Source organism: Vicugna pacos, unplaced genomic scaffold (genome assembly GCF_048564905.1).
Source record: "Vicugna pacos unplaced genomic scaffold, VicPac4 scaffold_19, whole genome shotgun sequence".
Lineage (NCBI taxonomy): Eukaryota > Metazoa > Chordata > Mammalia > Artiodactyla > Camelidae > Vicugna > Vicugna pacos.
Genome location: NW_027328740.1, coordinates 39,814,505 through 39,836,727, shown reverse-complemented (window position 1 = coordinate 39,836,727; position 22,223 = coordinate 39,814,505). Strand labels below are relative to the sequence as shown.

Here is a 22,223-nt window from a genome sequence, read left to right as displayed (position 1 = left end):
GGTTTGTATGGCCTCATCAGGTAGTTCCTACTTTAAACTGATAGTCTGGAATATACGGTAAAATACGGTGGAATGACTGCTCTTATTTTAGTTTCTACAAACTCTTAAACGGATGGATTTCTATCTCCATTATACAAGCACTGCTGGGTAACCTTTAGAGCCATGTGAGGATCAAACGAGTGAATACTTATTAATATTATTATCATGCTTCTACTGAATTAACACTTCAGCAACAGTATAATGGCCATGCTTCTTAACAACTGCCTCTGTAAGATCTCTTGTAAGTCACAAATAATAATTATAAAGAAAATATATTAAAATAATAACAATTACATTTACAACAAATATGTTGTTTATAACGATGATAGTGTTAGCATCTCCCTCTCATATTAAACAATACCCAACACTGGATTCCTTAGGAAGCAATGCCAATACACGTTTGGACTTTTCAAAGTCTTCAGCCCATGAAGCCATTTTACTCACATTGGTCCACCACAGCCAGAATTGCTGTTCCTTGTATGGTGGGCTGCCACGCTGTGATGTCCTGGGCTTTTTCTGGCACCATGCGTCTATACTGGGTAGTCAAGTTTCCACATACCCACTCTGATTTGCAATATATTGTTCTCCAGAGCCAACAGAGGGGCCAATGGAAAGAGGCCACAGATAAGGTGGTGAACCCAAACTGAATACCTGTTGAAGGAATGGACACACAACATGGAGTGGTGGATGGATGGAAGGACAACAACAATTCCTCTACTCCAGTAAAGAGAGAGGGGCAAATGGTGAACTAAATCCCAAAGAGAAAAGACATTCATGGTAATAATAATGTTCAACAGTGAAAGAATCCAAACAAAAGGCAAATAAAATATCTCTCGGAAGAAGACTCATTACAACCTGTTTCTTTCACGTATATACCCTTAGTAGAAATAACATACTTAAAAATCTTCAACCAACCATAGTTGTTTGCTCGTAATAAACTTGGGAATCTTGAAGCATATTATTCACTCTCAGTGTTGAAATAATACAATCTTGGAAGATGATTTGTCATTGAGGATTAAGAAAAAGAATATTGTGGTTGTATATAAGAATTTAAATAGGAATAAGGAATGTACTTTTGGGAAAGCTCTGCATAGAGAATGTTGGAGGAAATGCACTGAAAACAGGCAAGTGAGCAAGCTCCCTTGAGTCTGGGAAGGTGAGTGCAGCACATTCAGAGAGTCTATGAAGTTATTACAAGTCACAGAAAGGTATGCAATTAAAGTGTCTTCCAAAGCAAAATATCCTTCTGCATGAATTTTTATCTTGATATTTCTATGGTCTGTGTGGTCACAGGAAGTCAAAGCTATGGTGGTGGCTTAGAAGTTCTTTTCTCTCTGTCTGTAGTTTACAGGACATTGCTACAGATGGGGCAGCAGAGATCTGCATAAGCTCTTCCATGGGGTGGGGGAGCAGTTAGAAATGATAAGGCCAGAGATCTATAAGACTTTTAGACCCTAACTGACAGACTTTTAATTAAACTAGCACAGGTATGTAACTAAGACAGTGGATGAGAGGCAAGTTTGTAGTCCCTTTAGTGTTACTGCTCAGTCAAGGGATAGGGACCACTCTGGCCAGGAACGGCAAGACCGTGGATGGGGTGGATGGGTAGGAGGAGCTGACATTTGCTTCTGACCTGAGAGGCAGGGGTGTGTTGCAGAAAAGCCGACAGTGCTGGAAAGATGCCTCATGTCCACAGCCCAAAAGGAGCTGTCATATTCAGGGAGGTCAGAGAGCAAGAACCAGAGTTAGTGACGCCAGAGTGTCAGCAACGTGGCAGCAGTGATGTCAGTATCTGTGTCCAAAACCCACCTAACCCTACATGAACTCATCTGCCTACAGGGGGCAGGTTAGTAGCAGAAATTTGGGGAGTGGGTGCAGCCACTGGCAAATTGGCAAGTGGACATCCTAATGAAAAGCACTGCTCACAGTCACCATATTGGAAAGAGAGCCCCCACACTGTCAGATCCCCTTCTTATTCAAGAGAAACTAGAAATTAAGACTTCATTAGCAATCATCCCAGTTCAAATCCAGAAAAGATATCATTTATAATGACAACAAAGGCACAGGCTATTCAGAAATAAATTAATGAAAAATGTTAAAATGATTCTGATAAATGACTTTAAAAAAGAAAAAAATGATGATTGAATGAACAGTAGAATGCACCACCCTCTTCAGTTGACAGATTCAAATTTGGGGAACATAGAACATTTTTTCTCCAAAATCAATTTAGTATCTGAATGCAAATTTAGTTAATAATCCCGAATGGATTTAAGAAAAAATTCTGAAAGGTGATCCTAAATTTCTTCCAGAAATATACACAAATGTACAAATAAAATAATGAGGAGGGATGTTTGAAATTGTAGTATTAGGGACATTCTGGAAAAGGATAAAATAGGACCAACTGTAGGAGATATTAATCTATGGTCATGGAAACAGTATAGAAATAGTGCACTGAGAGTATGAATGAAATAGAATACATTTCAAGAATAGACGTGGATATTTAAGAGATTTTAGTAATATTATAAAACTGACACTTAAAATCAGTGGATTCAAGTACTGGTGTAATTTGCTAAATCATTAGAAGGCCTGGTACATTGTCCTCACTTTTGACATTAAAATAAATTCCAGATAATTTTTTAATTAAAAAATAAAACACTAGAAATAACCCAACATGATTTAATCTATTCAGATATTCAAGCGAGAAGAACTTTCTAAAAAGCTTTTGGAACAAAGACCAACAAGAGCAAAGGCCTAGCAACTCAGCAAGGCCAGAAACGCCCCTTGTAAAACAAAACTGACCCTCGCCCAACCCTCTCTCACGGCCCTGTATTGCTCTCTGATACTTTCTATACTTTCTTCTTCCATTTAAAGTCCAGTTTCTTGGAGAAGTGCCTGCGCTGATGACTCCTCCAGGGCTCAGAGCCCTGCATCCCCCACGGCCCTCACCGCGGCACTGAGACAGGAGTTGCACTGCCGGTGGCTGCGTGTTTCAAACCAGTGGGCATTTTCAGCTCCTGTTTATTTGATTACCAGGTAGCTTTTGCCATGGACAAATATTTTCCTCTCAGTGGAATGTTTTCCCCCCTTAATTTTTGTTTTACTTAAATAAATTTTAAAAGCCCAGGCAGAAAGGTGTGTGTGCACATATGCACATACTCAGATACAAACAGATCTGTTTTATAAAGGCTACCTAAGTGTAGTCCTCCTCCGCCTTTTCCTCAGTTTAGACAATTAAAGGTGGGCTTTAGCCCTTGTTTTTTTGCCCCACACACCACTCTTTCTCACTATACTCCTTTTAGTCAGTGTTCAAATCCCTCTTTAGCAAGGTTACAGCCTTCTCTGTGTTGCCTCATCTAGTTTTCTCTCAACTGCTCTGCTATTCTTCTCTCTCTTGGTGGATTTCTCTCCTCCCATTTGCCATGTACATGGCACTTTCCCCAGGGCCTCGTCTTCAGTCCTCTGCCGGGTAGGACTGAATCGCCCCCACGGCCTCACCCACAGCTCCTCTGAGTTCCTGACTGGTGAATCCAGCTTAACAATGGACATCACCCCTCAGATGTCCTGTAGACACTTCGCACTGAAAATGCCACACACAGAACCATCTCCTCGAAACCAGCTCCTCCCCTTACACTCCCCCTGCAGATCCGCTCCACGGATGGGTCACTGGAAAGTCACCCTAGCATCTCTGCGGCCTGCCGCCCCAGCCCTGCAGTCCCCCCTGCAGCAGTCACCACTTCTGCCGCCCATGTCTCTCTCCTTCTGCCCAAGGCCTCTCTGCAGGCGTGTGCCACTTGTTGTCTGGGTTACCTGGGGTGGTCCCCGAAAAATCCTTTCCCCCCAAAATATGGGCCTCCCCCCAAAAATAGTATCTTCCATTCTGCTTCCAGAATAACCAGATATTCTGCAACATAAACATTATGCAATTTTCTTACTTACAAATATTCCAATATATCCCTGTTTCCTTAAGGATACATTGAAGTATAAGCACACAAGGCCCATTGTGACAGAGGCCTTCTGCACCTGATATTCCCACCTATGGATCCTTTGTTCTAGCCCTACTTGTTGTTCTTCAGTCTGGCCAAGCCGCTTCATGCCATGTACTCTTATATGTCTCTTCCTCTCTGCATGAAGTGTCCACTCCCTCTACCACAAAATAGAGAGCTAAATTCCTTTCACCTTTCAGGATTCAGTTCAAATATTTCCAGCTCTAGGAAGTCCAATTTGTGTTCACCTGTTTAGCAATCCATCAACTACTCGCCATGCCTCGCCTGGCCTGGGGAGTGCAGACACCACGTCTTACCTGTCTTGGTCTCCCCAGCAGTTGATACAGTGTTTGGCATAGCAGTGCTCAATGTCTGTTGGTTGGGTAAATAAATGAATCAGTAAAGAGATGAGAGGTCTACAATTCCCCCCAGTTACTCAGCTGCCATTTTGGAAAGTTCATTCTTCGGAGTTAAGGAAATGTCAGTGCAGGTGTTGGGCAGACGGAACAGAGGTGAGGGTGTGGGGGAGACAGGCCTGGTCCTGGAGAGTGCAGGAAGGCGTGGGTGAGATAGCACTGGAGAGAGAGGGAATGGAGGGGGCGGGTGAAAGGAGATGTTGAAGAGCAACTGATATTAAATGCAGTAAATTAAATGGAGAACATAATATATGAAGGGAAGATCAAGTTAACACAGCAAGGGTTGAAAAGGCAGTACCAGAGACGAAGAGCTCTCACTTCATCCCTCACAGCATTTCACTTATGGCACCCGCCCTCTGGGAAGGCAGCGTCAAATTCTTGAGAGACTGGTGTTTGTGCTGTGGGTGCTCTAAGTACAAAACGGTATCTTATGGCTTCCAGATTTTAAGACTGATAGATTATTTCTCTTATGTCCCATGTCTGAGTTCTCAGGCAGCAGGATCATTCGCTGGTGGGGGGAGAGCTATTGTGGTAAACAACTCAGAGTTACTCTAATAATCTCAAAGGACAGTGGGGAATTCATGAAAACAAATAAAAGAGAAATTTCACTCAGAGAAAACCATATGTCATATAGAACCTTGTGGGGGCATTGGGGGCAATGTTACCGCCACCTCATCTAACAGTTTTATGTGAGTGTGCTGAAAATCCAAGCTCAAGTCACTTAAACACGTATGAGAACCAGGGTCCAGGCTGTGGTGCTCCAGACATGGACGGGAAGATGAAAAGCCTGACTACTGCCTCTGACAGGATCAGTGCAGCCAGGGAGCACAATGCACACGGACACGATCACGCACCATCAAGACAAGAATCAAGTGCAATTCATGCCTAGAAAGGAGAGTAGAAAATCTCTAAAAAGTGGAGGGGTCCCTGCCAAGGCATGGCAAGTGTCCTTCCTGGCAGAAAAACAGATAAAAGTACTTCAGGCGAAGGAGACTAGTGTTGGTGGCTGAGAGCGAGGCCTAATGAAGCACAGGTAAAGGGCTCCAGGGTCATCTGTCACAAGCTATTCCCCTTCAGCAGCTAAGAGGCGTAACTAAAAAGGCAGGTGGGGTGTCATTAATGATCACGAGGAAAACTGGGAGGAGGAAACTGAGGTCAGGAGATCACCACCAAAGGCACTTTATTTTAGAAGAACAAAAATATTTCAAAAGCACTAGGAAATTCTATCTCCCATGAACGAAAAGAACCCAAAATAAGTTTCACTCCAGCATTGAATACAGAATAACAGACGGCCTACTTTCAGAAATGGATTGAATTATCTAATTAGTCAGGGATTTTTTAGATAATACGAAAACGAATAAATCTGAACAATCTCTCTAGAATAGCTGTTACTCCACCCTGTTTTGTAGGATAGAGTTAGGCTGAATTATTTAATTTGTATTTTAATTAGACTATAAAGTTCTAAAAGCCCTATCAATTTTTCCCAAAAGCATACAACTTTTCCTTTCATGAACTTTATTTGACTTAAGTAGAACAATAACTTTTTTCCAAGGCTTTTTTTGTGTGTGTTAAAATACCAAATGATATGCTGCCCCCAGAATGTTGTTGTTATTATTAATGCTGATAATAGCCCCAATAAGACATATTTACCATTATGACTCATTTTGGATTAACAGGTCATTGGCTTAAAGTCCTTTTGAAAATAAGAAGAATAAACGAACATAATTTCTACACCAGGGACAGAAGCTGCACCCTTAATGGCACCTGGTCACTAAACACAACAAAAGCAAAGATGAAACTCAAATCAGACACCAGATCACAAAGCATAGCTGACTGAAGATGCCACAAGGTGACCTTTCATTCACCGAGGGAACCAGATGTGTTTCTATGTATAATGTATATTTTTAAAAGCAATTATTTTATATATAGAATGTAATTTAGGAAAAAGAAAACTCCCTCTATCTGTAGACTTATAAACAGGAAGCACAAAGTGGTGCCTTTGCAGACATGAATCTGCAAGCATAAATGCGAAGCCTATTAACAAAAATCTTTTCCTGTCTCCTAAGCTTAAAAAAAAAAAAAACTACTTCAAGGCAGTGGTGAGCTGAAAGGGCTCAGATACAAAACGTGCACATCATCAGCCTTCTAGCAGATAAAAGTGCGCCATGCATAATAGAAAAGAGAACGTTTCCTATGGAAATCTATTTTGAGATGCAACAATTAAAAGGCAACTGAGAGCTCAAAACCAAGTTCAACCAAAGAGAAACAGAGCCCAAGCAAATGTACAGAAATGGACAAAGACATTGGAGAAGGAGGAGATCTGTGTTCTACCGATACTCCAGATCAGCAAATTCATTCTGAATTCAAGCCAGTGATGTGCCATGAGGTCACTCAAGGAATCAGGCAGAAACCATCGGCCAGAAGAAATAGGAACAATATCAAAGGTAGGTGTGAGATGTGGAAGGGGTGACCCTGTGAACCTTGCTGCCATGAGGCAGGATGCTCTTGCGGGCTTTCTGCACCGGCTGGCTGGCTCACATGACTCTGTTTAGAAGGATATCAGCCAACAGCTGTGCCACAAGGGCTACAGCCCGAGCTGAGTCATATCTAGTAACGGTTCTGAGTTCATCCTTAGACGACATGACCAGAAGGATTTGAGAATCAATGTTGGAGACGTATCTGAATGAGTATTCCATTTCATTCCTTGACAGTAAATTTTCAGCTTTGTACAACATAAATATTGACAAAGATACACACAGGCACCCTATTTGAAAGCCTGACAGCATAATTGCATCTAATGGAGAAAAGCGGGCTCCGTGTCGGTATGCTAGGTCATTGTTTGGCTCGGTAACCGATGCTTCTGAGACCCAAAGCATAGTCTAGTATAACCGACAGCACAGAAATCTCCACTGATGACTTACTCATTTCAGGGTATTCATAAAGTAACGCCAGTTTGCCCATGGGATACAGATGGTTGTCCCGTTCCCATCGTGGGGTGGTCTGTTCTGCTCCCGAAACTGTGGCACCATTAGATTCATGACCCAGCTGTCAAACAGATCAAATTATAAGGCAGGATATTATCAGACCAAGGTCATAAAAGTATTCCTGACATCTCAAGCTGAACACATCATCGTCCCAAGGATTTAATTTCTTGTTTTCAGGATAAATTTCTTTTTATTGCTGCCTCCCTACCCTCAAATATTGTGAAAACTAGTCCTGACTACGTGCCTTGGTTTTACCAAAATTGTAACCACTATTACTACTTTATCTCCTACCTCCTTTTCAGGTGGGCATTTTAGCTTTTAGAAGATGCCGTCCCTCATTTGTCTTTTTTACCCCCATTTCTCTGTTATTATCCACCATGGCCTTTCCAGTCTGAAAATCGTCAGAGAAAATAATTAAAAGAAAGAAATACAGGTTCTGTGAGCTGGTGATAAGTGCTGTGGAGGAAAATAAAGGAGGGCGAGGAATGTGTGCTAGGGAGGAGTGGGGATGGGACAGTGACCTTTGAATAAGGCAAAGACGGAAGCAAAGGGGTGGGCAGAGGAGGGGCAGAGGGAACAGTGATCATAGTCCTGGAGGTCCCTCAAGCTGGACAGACAGCATGGAGACTGGTGTGGGCCACAGTGAATAGGAAATAAGTGGTGGTTTTGGGGGTGGAGCCTTAGAGGCTGCCATGAGGATGTGGGCATTTTTCCCTTTGAAGGAATTGCAGAGCCCTGGAGGGTCACCGAGCAAAAAAGTGATACTCTAACGTTGGATAGAACAGGTCCAAAACCCTAATATAAGCTGAACAAATCAAGGGACAAAGAAGTGATATGTCACCTCAAATTCAGTGCAGAGCTTGAAAGAAACACAGCCTTGACTCGCAGCCCAGTGCTCTGCCCCCTTCTGAATGCTGTCCCACAGAGCTGTCTCTAAGGTTATGTTTTTTCCTCACTCAGAGGCTTGTGGGACAAAGGAATGCTTCCCCCTTTTTCAAGTGGCAATTTGTCCTGAAAGGAAATCAGAGTTGGCAGTGAAACAAGGTATGGACCTGTAGCCTACAGAGCTGTTGTCCCTGAAAGCAACAGCTGGCGCGTGGTTTACTCGTGGAGTTCAGCAGAAGAGACAGAGCAACAACAGACAACTTAGCGTCTGGCTGAGCTTCAGCTGACTGCACTGCACGTTTGGATGGATTTCAAATTTGGACAGTGTGGCGGCTTCTCACGAAAGGCAGGTGTATACATCATACATGCCCACACGTCTGTATGCATACACACGTAGACACACACACAGCATATGATGTGACTTGTAAAGAGCTGCCTCTGCTTGGTTTCCCACAGCCTCTAATCTCAGCATTAACCTTTCACTGGCCATGCTCCCAGGTTTGCTTTGAGATTTCTTTGCAATGGAACATGCCCTTCGCTTCACAAACTTTCCCCACTTCTTTCAATGACATTAGGGGAACAGCAGGGAGCTCTGGGAAGTGCTGGGGATAGGGACTCGAGATAACTCTGAATCTGATTCCACAGTTCATGGCTTATTTGTTAGTTAACTTTATTTACATTCAAAATGCAATTGTTGCAGATCTCAGAAGATGATTTACACTCACTGCTATGGCAGAATGTTGCAGTTAGTAGACCCACCACTGGATCCTCTTATTCAACACGTTCTTACAATATTTCATATATTACTGTATCACAAATGCCCATTTCTATATTTTTGATATCTGCTTTTCAGTATAATTGTCTTCCTTCTTTATTCTCTAAACCTTATGCTTTTAAAACATTTTTCTGAGAAGTGTTCCATAGGCACTTTACATATGAAAAGTTGATAAAGAGATCCTGGAGATCAAAACCACATTTAAATCCTGAGATATACTCAGCTGTGTCATATACATGGCTAGGTTTAGTCTGCTTACTTTGTTACTTTGTTTAGTAATTTTTGTTTGAAACAACAAGACTACAATCAATAACTTTTAATACCCTATAGTGGAAAAGTATATGACAAGGAATATATATATATATATATATCACTATGCTGTACACCAAGAATTAACACAATATTGTAAACCAACTATACTTTCAACAGAAAAAGTTGAAATAAAATTAAGAGATGAAACTTCCACTGCCCAGGGTGCTGTCAGGATGAAACGATTCAAAGCATGCCAGGTATCAGCAACCACCCTGACACAGCAAAACCCCATGTGGGATCTTCCTTTTGAGCAGCACAGGCTAACCGGCTGTGGTCACCTGTAAATAGGGTTGAAGTCACTTAGACCCTTGGCTTGGGATCACCGTGGCCACAGGGTTGGGGGTCACTGCGGCACCTACGAGAATGATGCGGCCAGCCTGCTGCTGAAGCCACTCCCCAGGCCGCAAACCCAGAGCACTGCAGGCAGGTCTGAGGTCCGGCCGGGGGCGCGCAGCTCCACAGCCACTCGGAGCCCTGCGGTGCGGGTGGCGCTGGGACCACACTCGTCCATCACCCTCCCTGGCACCCAGACTCGGGATTCTCCTGGGGGAATTTTTCTCTGCCTCATACTTCCTGTCTCAGCCTCTTGTGGAATCCGGTCCATGCCCCAGGGAAGAAGGGCTTTTACCCTCCGGGACCCAAATCCATCACAGTTTGGATCCAGAATGAAACTTCCATGTTAACTCACCTGGCGCTCCCTTCTTGTGCTGAACTGCCCTCCCCCGTCAATGGCATTAGGTAATATTAGAAGTCCCGACTTGCTTGTCCTTAGCTAAGACCCTGAGCCTCTTGCTCAGTCTTCCTGAGTGGAACCACTCATCTGTGGCAGAAAAGCTTGGGCTGTCGTCTACCCATCATTGTCAACGGTCTTTTGGGTTTTCTGTTGGTTTAAGGCTCTCGTGCAGGGATATCAATTTGCACATGAGAAGCACCTTTTGACATTTTAAAAAATACAGACACTGGATCCTCCCCACTCTCCAGCCAAGGCTGGAAGCTTTCTCCCTCTAGCAGGGGTTACATAATCATTTGCTTGGGAATTGATCACACATATTGGCATAATCATAGTAAATTGCCCTTTACTCTGTGCTTGCCACGTGGCATTTTCTACTTCATGTTGTCTTTGTACTTTCATTATCACATTTAATCCCTGAATTATAGATTATCACCATTTCTGTTGAGGACACCCCTACTTGCTAATCTTGAATACAAGTATCTTTGATTCTCTTACTCTATTTCATTCCTGAGTTTCCTGTTCCTGAATTTAAAGAGTGAATTATGGACACATGTATTTAAGATTCTCTTATTATATTTCTCTGACTCATCCTCTAACCAAATCATATCTGGAGAAGAGAGATGTTCTCTTTTAAACATTTGCTTTTTCTTATTATATAGTAGTGCATACACACAGTGGAAAATGTAGAAAACATATAAAGTAAGAAAATTACAGCCATACATTATCTAAACACCAAAGGACAATGCTATGTCATTTTGGGCATTTAACTATTTTTCTTAATATTTTATCATAAAATTTCCCTAGGAAAGTTGCTTAACCCTGGAATTGTACTAGCCTTTTGTCCAGTACAGAATAACATTCCCAGAAATGACCCCAACATCAAAATAGTATGTGAGGCTGGGAAGGCCACAGGGCACTCAGCTTATTCTCTGAGTCCTACAAAGAATGCTGTTGATTCACTGATGTTATGCATTCGATGCCTGTGAGTCACTCACTCACTCAGCTGGCTCGGACTGAGACCTACTTTATACCAGGTGCAGATCCAAGTGCTGGGGAGGCCCCAGAGGGAGCCTGGATCATGGCATCACTCTCCTTCTTTTGCTCCCAGAATCCTACTCAAGAACCCCACATGGGATTGGGGGGGTGGAGGCAGGTGAGATATAGTGAAATTCATTTCATTATGTTCCTTTAGACATATTTAAATAGCATGAAAATAGTCGCTAATTTTGATAAGTTTTCTTTTCTCTTCCTATGTATTTTTGAGGAAGTGTATAGTTTTGGTGCAGCAAGAGTAATTGATAGATCTTTGGTATGTTAGGATTTTATATGAAAAATTAAGAAGGAAACTGCACTTATACAAAGAGAAGAGGCAGTGAGGAAAACACTAGCCACCCTAGAACCTGGCTACAATTCAGAATTCCTGGTTTTCAAAAAAGGGAATCATAATTCAAAATAAATTCCCTAAATATTTTAACCCATAGTAGAAATACATGGAGGCAAAGTTCAGCTCACTGGAACCTAGAACTGTGTGCTTACTTAAGCAAAGGTATAAACAGACCACAGATACTATAATGCATCCTTTACTTTAAACTAGTTCATGTGAGCAAGTTTCATTTCACATGAATTGCTCAGTACCAGTTTAGGAAATATATCCTTCTTGATTGGTAAAAATAGCTCACGGATAACCAGATTCAACAAAATTTAGTGTTCAATAATTTACTTATTTCCTTCAGGAAATGCTTTTGAGTAATCTGAGTTAAGTATTTCCTCTATCTGATCTATTTCTTTTCACAGAGAAAAGTAGTATTATTTGTGGGGGGCCACTCATGACCTGAGGACTGCCGAGCACAGAGGTTGGGCCTAAACTCCCACAGTGCAGGGAATCAGGCTCTGAGGTTGATCTCTCATGGACAATCTCTGTCCGCCACCCCTTTGAGGAATGTGCCAGATGCATTAAGGCCTGAAGGAACATCCTGAGCTATCAAGTCACTAAGGACCTTTGGAAGGAGAGATGCAATCGGCATGCAAGTTAGCAATCTTAGCCTGAAGAACAATCACCTGAGATAATAGCACATGAGTCATGATGTTAGCTTAGAGGAACAATGCCTTAGTTTATCATCTTGGTTCCAGGAACTCTTAATCTTAGTTTTATGAGAACTGTAAACAATAATGATGTCTGTAACAATATACAAGTTAATGATTTTAGTACACGTTGTTAATGTGCCTTAAAACAATACCTTTGCCTACATGCAGGAATGTATGAGCTAATGGGTTAAGATCATATAAATTAACTGCTGGAAATAAACTCGGCGTCCACTCTTGACCTAGCGTCTTGCGGGCTAGAGTGAGACCCTCTCAACCCCACCTTTTAGTCTTGTCTTTCTTTCTCAGTCCTGCAGCACAGGTTTTCTGGACCTGATCGATTTTCGGCTGGCTCCGACAATTATTTGCACATGACCTACTTTTACTTCTCTGGAAATATCTGACTGTGAGCTCAGGGTAAGTGTTGTCTACTGCACGGTAGGGAAAAAAAAGATTCATTTCACAGCGAAGATCAGAATCTTTTTTTGAGGGGCGTAGTGAGCTGGGGGACAAGGGAAATGCCTTTGGTTTCGAGACAGACCCCAGGAATCCATACTGAAGCTGAAAGATGAAGCCCTTGTGAAGAAATGTGGAAGGACACACTGACACCCAAAGGTGTTCACTCTGTAAAAACACAAAGAAAGAAAGAAAAAATAATTTAACGGCCCTATAAAGAGAATGGACAGAAACTTGGTAATAAGGGAGAGAGAAGGAAGGTTAGGGAAGGGAGGAGAAACAATGAAAGGGAACTTGGATGCGGTGGGCAGAATAGCAGGTTTCTGGAGCCTACAATGAAGGATGATAAGAAAAAAAGTAAAGTTTAAAAAAGTTACAAAGTTTAAAATAGTTTAAAAATTAAAAAACGAAGTTAAAAAATAAATTTTTTTATAGTGGCATGGAAGATTTTAAAATCATGGAGGTTTTTTATTTCAAAATTCAAGTTGTTTGAGTTTCTCCCCCATTCTCCAAACAACAGTAAGACCTGCTTGTGTAAGTGGTTTTGGGGGACACCACAGAGAGGGGCGAGCTCAGCAGTTAGGTTGGCCAGGAGCAGAATGCTGGTGTGGAAGGCAAGACAGAAGAGAGTTCAACAGTTTCATGAAAACAGAAACTCAAAGCCAGAAATTATCTTAAAAAGGTTAGTGTGGTAGGCAGAAAAATGCCCCCCCCAAATATGTCTATGTCCTTATCCCCAGAACATAGGAAGAGGTCAGATTCCCTGGCAAAGGGTACCTATGGTTGCAGATGTGGTTAAGGTTGCTAACCAGTCGACCCTAAGAGAGACCAGCTGGATTATAGATGTGGGCCCAGTGTAATCACCAGAGTCGTTAAAGGAGGAAGAAGGAGGCAAAAGAGGGGAGAGAGGAGAGGAGATCTGACCACAGGATCAGAGTCAGAGGCACACAAACATGCTGACCTTGAGATTGAGAAAAGAGGTCACTGGCCAAGAGATGGAGGTGGCCTCTGGAAGCCAGAAAAGTCAAAGATACAGGTTCCCCTGAGACCTTCAGAAACAGCCGTGCCAACACTTTGACTTCAGCAGGCTTCTGCGTTCAAGAAAACTACAAGTTTAAATTTGTGTTGTTTAGTGGAGACTTTTTCTTTTTTCTTCCTACTACCATGACGTTTGGGGATACTAGTTACAACAGCAACAAAAAGCGAATACAGTAAGCTCCTTGAAATGTTTAGAAATTGCAGATAACACTGGACTGTCCACTTTGATGTGGGATTGTGCTTATGTGAAAATCAAAAGGACAGTGTGACCTTGGCTAACATCTGCTTTTCTCATTTTTAGGAAGAGAACAATAAGTCAAAATCTCTGTAGTTATTATTTTAGACAAGTGTTTCTTAAAACGTTATGTAACCCTGTGCCTTAGGAACCCAAGAGAGTCTCTGTTCTTAGACGAACATGGATTCAGAGAGATAGGGTTTTACATCTGAGTCCCACAGTGGTCTCTTACTGGCAATGAGAGCTTGGGCAAATCAGTTACCCTCTTTAAGCCACAGGATCTTCATTTGCAAAAGGAAGATAAGAATAAGGATTGTTTGGGTGATTAAATTGTACACACACACACACACGCACACATACATATATGTACAACATTTAATACAGTGACTAGCACATACTAGGCACTCAACAAATTCCTGTTATGGATTTTTAAATGCATATATAAAAGGAGGAGAAATTTGCAGGAAGTTGTGGGAAAACTTAGTTCATGGCCCCAAAAAGGGCCATCTCTCAATGGGCTCTGATCCGTCAGTCCCCAGTGGTGGGCTAATAAGCAGAGACTATAGCACTTGAGGATTTATGTTAAACATAAAAAGGAAGGCATTTAAACATAATTATTAAACAGCAGGTACGTTTATACTGTTGGCTGTATCATCCTATCTGGAGAGCTTTAATAAGCAGAGAGTCTCCCCTGTTCTAGAGATGGCCAAGCAGGAAAATGACGTGGGTCGGTGGGCCGTTCTCACCCCAAGAACACATGACTGAGTACTCACGGAAGCAACACCTCTTGTATGTTATTCCAGATGGACTGTCCTCCCATGATTATTGTCAGCTGTGTCATCAGTTCAAGGAGACAGCCACTTGGGTCACACTGGAATATTAGAAAGAAAATCTCATTTAAATTTTAGATAGCTCTAATATGAAATAAAGTCATAATTTTATGCCTAAAAAAATCAAAGGAACAGAGAGTAAAGACACTCTTCATTGGGCAACTAAGAGAAAACCTGAAACAGATTAGACTGTCAGAACACAAAGCTGTATTCACACCTCTTCATTTCTGCATTTTTACAGGGAATACATCAGATCTCATGGATAAGTCACAAATCTGCCCTTAAAGAATGTGATGTAGAAACACGAGGAGTAGTAGTTGACAAAATGGAACAAGAGCACCTTCATGGCTGGGTTTTTCTCATAGTCAGTCTGGTCCTTGGGAGCTCTGCAGCTAGAATAAAGAAAAGGTAAGTCTGTAAAACTGTGAACGGCTTTGAGACCCTAATCAAAGCCATGGACACATGAGTTAACACAATAAATATGTATGTATGTATGTATGTATATATATATATATATATATATATATATATATATATATATATTACGCAATTCACACTGTTTTCATATCAGCTGTTTTGAATTTCTTAACATATCCACTATGTTAATTCCAACTGTACACAGTGTTGTAAGAGTTTCTCCCACTAAGAACGCAATATCCCACAAGGCAAAAAAAAAAAAAGTCATCCGTTCCTTAAAATTTATAAGCACAACAGTATCCAATGGGCAAGAACTGTCCTCTGTCAGGTGTAATTTGAAAGAAAGCTACTTCTAAACATCCTGCTAAATAATATTCTCTTGTCTCCCTGAACGGCAGTAAGGTAGGACTATTGAAGAAGACAAACAAAACACGGGGCAACTTGCTAGAAGCATTTGGGGAACAGAAAACGGGTCATCCTCCTAGTTCAGAATTTGAATTGGTCTTAGTATTTTCAGAAGATGACCACTGAGCAGACCACTGGGAGAACCACCCAGCCACATGCAATGTGTGGGAAGCACTTAACTTAGGCCGCTAAGCCGCTGGGTGGGATACAAGCCAGAGAGAAGAAACATTTATTATAGAAGCCGCAGCTGATGAGAATGGAGCTACACTAACAGGAACAGCATGGGGGGAAGACACATAAAACTGTGATTATCTGTCCTCTCCGTAACGCACAAGCAAATCTCCCACTGGAACCACGACACTCTTCCACTTATTTGCAATACAGAGACTATTTACTTTCAACAGTAGGGTACATTATCTAATGTAATTGAAATTATTATTAAACACTGACATATTTACACAGAGCTTGGACATTCTAAAGCGTCCTTTGTCCCTTTTACTAATGCAAAAATGGAGCTAATTCACTTCTCATATAGGCTAGAGAAAATAGGTTTGCAGTTGAAGTTAACTAAAGACTGTAATGTACTGCAATTGAAGTGCCTAAAAGATAGTCTCTGTTTTGACCTGGTTCTAAAACTTGTGTAGAAATTATCTCAGCTGCAGGAGGAGCTTACCAGAGTCAGTCATCATGACTGCCACTTTCTCATATATGGCGTTCAGGGTCATGAAGATGATAAAACTGATGAGGGAAGCAGTGATGGGCGTGGCCCACCTGCACAGTCAGGTACTTTTGGATTGGGTCTGTTCCACTCAGGTTCTTGGGAAGTTTTGCAGGAAATACAGTGAACAGTGAAAGTCCGTAGACAATGATCCCAATAACTGAAGCAATGGTCAACAGGACCTGACAACCCAAAAACCCAGCAGCATGAGACTCACTAATGATCGTATTTTTACACAGAAAACTTGCCCCCAACCCAGCTTAAACAGAAAACATGCATGTGTTGTAAACCTCACATAAACGTGAGATGTGATATAAATCACACGTAAATGCATAAGAGACGTGAATATCAGGCATGTTAAATTTTAGGGGAGGAGGAATGCAAGATGTCAAAAAGAATGAGTGCATCCACTAATGTAATACGCTGACAGCAGGAGCCTCTGTGTGCAGGGCGTAGGGAATATATGGGAACTCCAATTTCTGTGAATTTTTCTGTAAACCTAAAACTGCACTAAAGAAGGAAGCCTGTTAAGTATATTTTAATGGGTGAAAATGGGGTAACTATTGGCATGTTCTTTTGGAGGGAAGTCTGTGATAGCAGAACCAATGAAAGTATCCCTTCTACATCTGTAGAATTACTTAGGTTATGAACTAGTTGTAACCCATGAAGGGGATATTCTTCCTTTCAAGGGAGAACCTATCACCGATTCAGGGGTCAGCAGGTACTAGCTGACGTCTTCATTCTGAATAGGACCAGTGAAGCTGTGGGCATGCCCTGAGGGAAACAGTGGAATTGACAGCAGGTCTCTGCTGATGAAAGCTTCACATGCTTTTCATACTCATTGAGATCTTAAAGTGGCAGTTATTCCTACTCCCTGCATTTGCACAAGATTCATGTCCCTGATCCACTGTAGATCTGACTGCGTGGACCCAAGGGCAGCGGGGGTGTCTGAAGCATAACTTGCACGTGGCTGATAGGGTTTCAGTTCCTCACTAGGCAGGTTTTTTTCTGGCCACTGAAGAATGCACATTAAAGATCCCATTTTTAAACTGTTTTCCTTCCATCTACCTTCTTGGTCATAGTCCAGAAGCATGTACTCAGTGTCCCTGGCTGCTCCTGATGGCTGCCCCAGAGAGAAAGCTACAAAGAATGTGAATTTCAGGACTAAGTGAACCACATCATGTTATTTATAGTAACAGTGGGCCGCTGGCTTGCACCTGCAGGGGAGAGCAGTGGGAGTGTTTACAAGCACCTCCCGGAGCCACACTCCTGCATCTGGATCCCAGCTCCGAAGCTAGCTGTGGGGCCTTGTGTAAATTTCTTAACCTCAAGGGGCTTCAATCTCCTCACCCATATAATGGGGGAATAACAATAGCAATTTATAGGACTATTGTGATGAATCAATTATTTACTAATTGTGAAAAAATTTGGAACATTAACCACAGGCATGTGAAAAACTCTACCTAAGTATTAGCTACAAATATGGTGACCAAAGTCTTAAAAAGGTGGTTTTCTTAGTTTTTAAGCCATCAGTTTGTAGAGAAAGCATTTTATTTTCTCCTCTACTCTCTTTCATCATCCTTTTCTTCACAGTTAAATCTTCATGCTTGTGAAAGGAATAACTTTTTGGTGTGTGTGTGATTAAATGTGAAAATTAGTTAAGGCTGAGAAAAATGTATTATAGAAGATATATTAAGCCTTCCTCTCTTGTACAGCACATAAAGGCCATTTAAATAGTATGCATTTTTAAAAGTCTGCATAATAATTTTTTAATTATGTATTAAGTAAACATAATAGTTAAGATTCCTTAAATGCTTACTATTGCTTCAGCACACATCTATTTTTCAAAATCCTCACAATCACCCTGTGGGGAAGGTAATATTATATCTCTTTTACAGATGAGGAAATAGAGCCACCTGGAGATGATGCAATTTGCCCCAAATGAAGCAACTTTAAGTGAAAGTACTGAAATACTCAGAGAACCCAAAGACACACTAACTGTATAGCACTGTCTCCTACATGGTCTGTAAAATCAATTCTAATTCATTTCAGAACTTTTACAAACTTGACACATTTCCATTATTCTTTGAAACACTTAATGGGTTCAATATTTCTTAAGAAACAGGAAAGCTTTCCATTCTCCTTCCTCAAGTTTCTTCTTATTTATCATCTTTTCTGATCATAAATTTAACATTTGCTCATTAAAGAAAATTTGAAAGTACTCAGTAGTGGACAGAACTGCTGTCCTGGATCTGTCCCCAGTCTTAGAAGAGGACCCAGAACTTGCTTTAGGATAAGTAACCTCCATTTTGTTTCTAGTCCTGTGATTTAAGCTCGATTGACCCACTCTTTCTGAAGCACCAGAAGTAGATCTCAGTTGGTTTAAGACAAATAATACCCCTCATTCTATTGGCCTCGCACATGATTGGAGAATTGGCAAATAACCCAGGAAGAGCCACTATTATGTGAGGAGATACGTGCTGGTGCCCATGTGAATCATAAGCTTCCTCTATCAAGAGAGGAAGCTGCCAAAAGAGACCTGTCTTGGTTTGGATGGATGATCTGGGATACTGAGTGCCCAGAAGCATCATGCTGAGATATCTTTAGATACAGAATGAAGACAGGACAAAAGCAGACCTTGACATCATCTGGGCTAGAGTATCTCTCCTTGACTGAAGCCAGACCTCAGACCTGAGGTTTTCATTTACAGGAACCAATAAATCCCACGCATCCCCATTTTTTGGTTGTTGTTTAAACACATTGGAGATTGATTTTGTCACCTACAATCAAAAGACTCCAACTCTGAAAATGAATAAAAAATAATAATGAATAATGCTTCTACCTATAGACATAATTCCTTCAGAACGGTGCATTGTTTGTATATTACAAATCATTTTATATATTAATTTTATTCTCAAATCTATCATAAGCATAACACTTTGACATGTCATAAAATATTTTCATCGACACACTTTTTCGTGGCTGCATACTATTCTACTTTGTGAAGTGTTGGAAGAATATTTTGGCTGAGATTTTATATATATATATATGTCTGTGACTTGCATCCATACTGAATTTTCCCTGCCATTTTGAAATAATTACTGATTAAAAGTTTTTCAAAGCTGAATTAGTGGATTAAAACATATGAATATTTTTGACTCTTGATATCAACTGCCAGACTGCTTTCTAAGAAGGCTTGAGGAGTACACCAGAAGTTAACACAGCATTGTAAATCAACCATACTTCACAAAAAATTATCCAGTAACCTAGGCATGGGATTGGTGATCACTGTCATTTCATCCTCATAAACAGAGCTGTTTCACTTGAGAGGTGGAAAACTATTTCATTTTGATGTGCACTGAGTGAATTACCATTGAAGTGTGACATCTATTTTTTCCTTTGTGAATGTGTGTTCATCTTCTCTGCCTTCTACGCTCCTGAGATATTTTGATGTTACATTTGAAGTGATCTGAACTCTCTATGTATTGAAGGAATTAGCCCCTTGTCGGATTTGTAAACAAATAACATCCTCTGGTGTTTTGTTTAAAATTAGGATGCTTCTGATGCATGGAAATCTTTGTATACTTTCCTCTGAAACTTACTGTTCATCTAGAGGTTGTATACTCATCCATATTTATTTCTAGTTTTTTTTTCTAATTGTGTTACTTTTTAAATGTTTCTGGAATTTATCATAATATATGGTTCACTGTATGATTTCAATCTTTTCTTTTCCCCCCAAGTAGATAACAAGTGCTCCATTCACTGAATAACCTTTATTTATCTCCCTGATTTGTAATGTCTTCCATCTCTTATATTAAATTATTATTGATATCAGAGCCCATATCTGGACTTCCTGCCCTATTTTCTAATCTGGCTATTCTTGAACTAGTAAAACTCTCATTATCTTATTAATTATTATATTACTAATATGATTTTATTCACAATAAACCCAAATCAATTTTATAACTTCTGATATTTTGGAGATATGATCTTTTAATCTAGAATCATGTGATTAAAGAAACTTTTATATCTTTCAGTAGTTTCTACTTTTATTTTTAGATAGTTCCTACTATCCTTTTGTTAGGCTATTCTTAGATATTTTACCTTGGTTGTTACTGTTGGAAAATTTTAGAACCCTTAATGCCTCCATCTGGTCTCTTAATCAGACCCTGGAGAATCCTAAACCACTGATCTGATTTGAACAAATGAGGTGAAAAGAATTGGGGGAAGCACTGTGTACAGAAGAGACTGTGGAACCTCCAGAGTGGCGCCCTGCGTTGGCTCAGATGTTCTCTGGAAAAAGTTTTCTCTATGAGACTACATAGTTCCCAGCTTGACTTTCATTTTTCTCAGCATTTCACATTAGATTTTAAAAGTCTGTGGCAGGTTCTTACACAGAAAAGAGCACTTGCACAAAGGTTTATATGTATACACCTTTCCCCGGGTGGTAAATGGAACACGCTCTTCTTCCTAATTAAAAAAGCATGTTCAGTCAATCAAGGGATTACACCAATGAAATGATATTTCTCCTAACTGGTCACTAAATCCTAAACATAATATAAAAAAATAATAATTTTCAGACATAGCCTCCTTATTTGTAAATGCATGGGATTTTTCCTGTTTTTTCTTTTCTTTTCTTTTCTGTTAACGATGTCAAACACACAACAAAATATATACAGTGTTCGTTTAAATACTATTTTTTGAAAATGCACATGTGAACAGTAAACTGTTTCCCTGCCATGGTCTGAGCACCTGACGAGGCCAAGATTTAAAGCTCTATTCCTTAGTTTGTCTTTGATCTCAGAAGTGACGGTAGTGGCAGCTTAGAGTCTGTGCAGGACAGAAAGTATCACAGGTGTCTGCAGCTAAATGGTCTCCACTGTGTGTTTCTTCGTTGAGCTTTATGTGTTAATTAGCTACAACTATGAAGTTTAAGAGTTTCCATTTTAGAGTTTATATTTAGAATTTTTTAAGAGATGAAATCAGTAAGACTCAAGATTTACCTGGATTATAAAACCAGATATAGTATAATAATAGCTGTAACTAAGTACATGGCCCTTCCTCTGTGCCAGGAAGCCTTCCAAGTAGATTCTGTACATTACTTCGACCCGTCCTTACCACTGTCATGAAGAAGCAACTCTCTTTTTCTTATTTTATAGGAAACTATGGCACAGAGAAGATAAGTTGTCCAAAATCACTCAGGAAGCAAGCTGCTGTGTTCAAATATGAATTTAGGCAACTTCATTCGCAAGATCTCACTACCACAAAGCTGGCCTCTCTAAACAATGGAGCATGCTTTCACAAGTAAAGCAAAATACTTCAAATAAAAAACTAAAAAAAAACATAATAAGGAAATTTTTTAAATAAGGAAGAACGATAAAGTTAAATGAGTCTTCATCTTCAATTTTTCAACAAGCATGTTCCAATGAAAATTTAAACTTATTAGCTGGCAATTTTAAATTTAAACTTGGCAGTTTAAATGACCAAAAACTTTTCTTCACTATTTTTTGTATGCTGCCAATATGATAAGTTTTTGTTTTTCAGGACTCAAAAGCATTATGAAAATCTAATTTTGTCTAAGTTTCAGCTTTCATCTCTGAATGTACAGTCTTTCACCAATATATGCTTTACCCCCATCTTCAGTTGTAAACAATGGGAACAATTCATAATGGGGATTATTAGAAGCTTATTACATTGTAAAGACAAATGTCACTTTCTATTGGTAGCTGAACCTCATTTTTTTCCATTTATAAAAAGAGGAGTTTGACCTGCTCCCTCCAGACTTTTTCAGTGCCAACATTCTGTAGATCTGTGATTCAATTTATTAAATCTATATTTGGAGACATTTTCAGATGCTCCTAGTAAAGGCATTTTTTTCCCAAGTGTTATTCATGCTCACAACATACTGTCCTGCT

At 40.4% G+C, this 22,223-nt stretch overlaps 1 long non-coding RNA gene across 5 annotated transcripts in view; it reads right to left on the bottom strand.

Moving 5' to 3' along the window:
* Positions 1-416: 416 nt before the first annotated feature.
* The window catches only part of LOC140693413 (uncharacterized), a 49,101-nt gene continuing 27,294 nt past the window's right edge, over positions 417-22,223 (bottom strand). For 2 of the 5 annotated variants that reach the window (XR_012069170.1, XR_012069168.1), the window contains 3 exons: positions 14,712-14,809; positions 7,360-7,483; positions 417-690 (listed from right to left, as the gene is read on the bottom strand). This is a non-coding gene — a long non-coding RNA (uncharacterized lncRNA). Of the gene's footprint in view, positions 691-7,359; positions 7,484-14,711; positions 14,810-14,985; positions 15,161-22,223 lie in introns of those variants that run through there. The other 3 variants (XR_012069171.1, XR_012069169.1, XR_012069174.1) reach the window with 2 other exon arrangements.